The sequence below is a fragment of the Pinus tabuliformis genome, chromosome 7 (assembly GCF_031772625.1).
Source record: "Pinus tabuliformis cultivar Carrire ecotype Pingquan chromosome 7, CPIR1, whole genome shotgun sequence".
Taxonomy (NCBI): Eukaryota; Viridiplantae; Streptophyta; class Pinopsida; order Pinales; family Pinaceae; genus Pinus; species Pinus tabuliformis.
In genome coordinates, this window is record NC_142293.1 from 2,060,106,718 (window position 1) to 2,060,111,852 (window position 5,135).

General features: G+C 33.8%; 1 long non-coding RNA gene across 1 annotated transcript; it reads left to right on the forward strand.

Annotated features, from left to right (window-relative positions):
• Positions 1-381: 381 nt before the first annotated feature.
• LOC149256777 (uncharacterized) lies at positions 382-1,373 on the forward strand. Its single transcript, XR_016266468.1, has 3 exons — positions 382-595; positions 731-771; positions 997-1,373. It is a non-coding gene; the product is annotated as an uncharacterized LOC149256777 (long non-coding RNA).
• Positions 1,374-5,135: the final 3,762 nt, after the last annotated feature.

The following is a 5,135-nucleotide window of genomic DNA, read 5'->3' on the forward strand; positions in this document are numbered from 1 at the left end:
CAACCAGAGTTAACGCATTCAAGATTTTTTTTTAAGGATATGGTAGAATGAGTGGACAAAGTTTTAGCTTGAATTATTGAAAGTTACTTTCAAATTCCTACCATGTCAACTAAGTTATTTCTTTACAAAATTCAATTTAATAAAGTGAAAATCAAGCTATCCAAGATATTTTAAGGAAATTCAATTTCAATTTTTTTTCACATTTGTACCAAATTCAATTTATTTATTTATTGTTAACACTTTTGCCAAATTCAGTTTCTACTCAGAAATGTAGAAGAGTTTGCTACAAGATTAGGTTTAGTCTTCGACGAAGATTCTCTTATCCAGCCAGCGTAGCATTTTTTGCGGGCAGAATAAGATTAAGTTAGTCTCGGAGCTGTTATAAATACTCCCTGTGGCTACCAAATGGTATGCTGCGGACCTTTTTGCGCTCAATCGCCATTTCTTAATTTTCATTCTGCAGGACTTTTTCGCTGAACGAAGTTGCCGTACAAACGTCTAATGGGTAGAGATTTGAGATGTATAATAACCCTTATACTCATCGTCACTCTTTTCACAGGGAATCTCATACGCCCCACAGAATCTCGCTCCTCGGGTAAACAAAAGACGCTTTTTTTTTTCCACCATTGACACTTTCTGAATAGCGGTCACAAATTTTGCTTTTGTTTCTGTTAATTGCCGTAGCTTAAATTTAAATTTTGACAGATTTCATGTGAATTATTTACATCAGATGATAGTGGCATGAAAAGTAAAGAGGAATTAATGCAGCAGGTACCAAACCCTTTCGCCACTCCACTTTTCAATTTGTTATCTCCGTAATTATGTTTTCTTTTTAAAAAATTACATAATACAACATATTTCACGATAAACTACATATTTCTGGATATGGTTCTGTTATGAAGATTTGAATCTTTTTTCTTCCAACCAACTGGAACACTCAATTGATTATATATATTGTTAAACCGCCCGGCTCCAATCGTGTGAACGAAACTGCAGGGCAGCACAAGTACAATCCATGATACGAAGGAACAAAGGCATCGGCGAAAGCGCCGGAACCCGCAACCCAATGCTGGGTACGGTGGTGGATACCCGGGCCCTTCTGCGGGTGGTTATGTCCCACCTAAGGTTGGCCATTAATAGAATGTCAAGCATTCAGTGTCGCTAAGCAGAGTCGGGTTTGAGCCATGCTAAAGCTAATTAATTAATGAAGCCCTCAGGCATATCTTTAATAGGTCGCGTTTACGTCGTCATTAGCCAGATGGAGATGTATTGGTCCTTTCATAATTGTTATATCTTATTATCAAATACACTCTTTATATCATTGTAAAGCTAATTAATTAATGAAGCCCTCAGGCATATCTTTAATAGGTCGCCTTTACGTCGTCATTAGCCAGATGGAGATGTATTGGTCCTTTCATAATTGTTATATCTTATTATCCAATACACTCTTTATATCATTGTTCTTGTTGCCGAGTTAAACAAGTCATAAATCTGATTACCAAGAAGGAATATGATTTCTCTACTCTATCTTATTCTGGTCTTTTACGTTTCCATGGGGTTATTCTAACATTGTTCTCATTTGATGTACAAACTGTTTAGTTATTTTATTAATCATAATAATTTTTACAGTAACTCATGCCACTCAGAAGTGTGTCTTTCTCTCACGTAATAAAGTTAAAAGGCCAAATGAGTACATGTATTTATTTATTTAATCCTCAAATGTTACCATCTTAAAATAGGCACATAAATCATGTATACATGAAATTACATTTTTCACATTTATGTAATACAATTTTAGGTATAATTATAATTTTTTATTATTTAAAATGTGTATAAATAAATTTAATACCTTAAAAAATTTTAGGTAAATTAAACAACCTCATCTACTTTAATAAAAAGTTTTTTATTTTATATTTTGCTAAATTTGACCAAAATTGTTTAAAAAAATACATAGAAGAGGATAATTTCGTCTATTGATAAGACTACACACACTATTTCGAATAAAATTACAGAAAAAAAAAAGAAGAAGTTGGTGATTCTATTGGTTGAGACTCTAAGATGATTATAGCACTACGCAACACCCAAAATACTAAGACTTTAAGATGAGACTTCAAGATAAGCATAGCCTCATTCATTGTGGATCTTTGGTGATCCTACATTGTACAATGAACCTTGAAGCTTAAAGGTTCAGACTCATATGACATGTCCACATGCATGGACCATTGGCATTCTACATAAAAGGCAGAGCAATTTTTTTGTTTATGTAGGTGAAATAGTTGTTTTATTGTTTGTTTTTGAAAGTTTTATGTAGTTTCTTTTATAAATCGGGCCTATTTATTAATTTGATTAGAAAATAAATCTATTTTTTGCTAGATATGGAAATCTCAAATAACACATATTTCAATCAAATTTGAATTATAAGGTGGATCTAGAATTTTTTTTGCTTTAACTAGATTGAGTATTTCCAAAAGAAAGGAACTAGAAAATCACTTAATTCATAATTTTGTGATAAAATTATCATGATAAACTATGTAACACAAATTTATATATTATTCACTACTATGATAAAATTATCATAATAAACTATGTAACACAATTTTTTTCCAAAAAAGGAACTAGAAAATCACTTAATTTACTACTTTGAATGGACATATTCACTATTTTGTGATAAATTATCATGATAAATTATGCAACACAAATTTATATAATATTCACTACTTTTTTGATAAAATTATCATAATAAACTATGTAAAAAGAAACTATATAAATTTGTAGAAGAAAAAATTTCAATCATTTATGTCTTAATACTTCACGGGATTTTTGTAACACCCTCCTCCCACATTTACCCAAGCTAGCGACTCCACTAGGATAAACGTGTGACGAGAGGCTACTAAGATGTGATTCAACTACCCATGTACAATTAAGAAAGTGGAACCAATAAAATTAAACCAAAATAAATTCCACACATGCTAGAGAACCTTCAGGAGCCAACCAACCCTTCCATGTGACCAACCTGTGAGGAAACTTAACTTTTCACATATCTAAAACCCTAGTCACTCCCTTGACAAGGAAACTATGCGACTATAGGCCTCCATTGAATCACACATCAAGGCAAGCCAGAGACTGTGGACTTTTTCAACTAGTTCTGTGCCAACGACCTCATATTCTATGCCATTTTTTCAGGGCCTCGACTCAGAAACCTTCAAAAATGATAATAACTTTGAAACAAAGGTACTACTGCAAACATTTTATCAATGACTTGACTGCACTCCTACTAGCCATTACAGGAATCTCATCAAATATGTCACAAATACGTAGTCTACATGTTATAACAACAAATTTGAGCATGGGGGTCTCATACTTATCTGAGATTCGTAAAGAAGCATTGATGTCTCATCGAAATAGCTGCATTCTCATCTATTAGGTCATATATTCATTGTTCATTCATTTACAACCAAAACATGATGAGATCCATACATTATCACTCTCATCAAACATGCTCATAACTAACATATAACCAATAGAAATAAAAACGATACAAGAACCATAAATACCACATATGGACCAATACATTTACTCATGTAATATCAAGAAGAAGAGACTTTTATTAATGAATGCATAAGCCAACTAGGTTTGGGACTTTGACGTACCACCTGACCATAGGTTGTTAGAACCAAATCTTTCTTTCAGCTCATTACTCTCATGTCATATTCCAAGCATGAATGTCAAACTCACAAAAAAATAAACCAGGACTTACCAAGGTTAAACCACCTCAACCCTCATCAATAGAACCAGGATTTACCGCAATCCCCACCGGACCAATAGGCCATAAACAATCGTGGATGCCATCGGATTTCTCCACATACACCATCAGGAATTTGTCTGTCTCAACCTCTCAGCTTTCGCGTGTATCCTGCCATTATCGGTCAAGGGATTCCTAGGCCAATAAGGTCTCCACCCTCTAGGCTTTACCATGTATCTCGCCCTTATTAGTCAAGGGATTCCTAGTCCCAATTAAGAGTACTCACCACTTAACTTTACCATTTACCAATCAAGGGATTCCCATGCTTAATTGAGGTGTTAATCTAGGTGGATATTGGTCGCCGCCTACGTATTCCAATTGGACCCCCACTATTTTTCGTCTTTAGTTTCCTTAATTATAGCAAAACTTAATATTTTGGGCAGTTTTTTGGGTCCTAAACTTTCAGAGCCGTTTTGAGGGACTAAAATATGTTTTTAGGGAAACTTGAGAGACCGGAAAAGTCCTTGAAAGAGTATTAAAATACCCAAGGATCAAAGTAGAAAACTTAACAATCCTTATACCAAGAGATCACAAGATGAAGATTGAAGATAAACACACTTCATTGCTTGAGAAAGTGAGCTATACATGAGCCTAATTTATAGGAACAATAGAGCCTTATAATGATAGCTATAAGATAAGATCGATGACTCAATAGATAAGGATAAGAATAACAACGTAGCTAATAAAATCGTTACATAAGGTTACAAGTTTCGATATCTATTGGAATTATAATAGCCCTCCATAAGCAAAATCTAAGGAGGAAAATAAAGAAAAAAGAAAATGAATGGGTCCTGAAAACTAGGCGTTTTTAGGTACCCATGTACAACATTTCATAAGAAGTAAAGAAGAAAATAAAATTAAGAGATAAAGAAAGGAGGACTCAATATGACCCCCCAAGGACAACTTCCTTCACTCCAAGAACATGTCGTAACTGAAGAAACATTGGTCATGTCAAGGAATTTGTAAAATTATTTCTTATTTGTTCTTCAGTAGGTACCTATTATAGGTTGAGAACGACATCTTGAATAAGTTGGTGAATGAAGTACATATGAATCTCAATGTGTTTTTTCATTTGATGCTCCACATGATTTCTAGAAATTTTTATTGCACATTGAATATCACACCATAAGAGAGTAGGTCGATCCCGCTGAATGCCAAATTCAAGCAATAATCATCCAACCAAAGAAATTCTTGACTTGTGAGAACCGCAACTCTATACTCATCTTATGTCGTAGAAAATGCAACTGTTGATTGTTTCTTATAGGACCAAGAAATTGGAGCAGATCCAAGATAGAAGTACAAATCCACAGGTGGATTTTCGACTATCCACTAA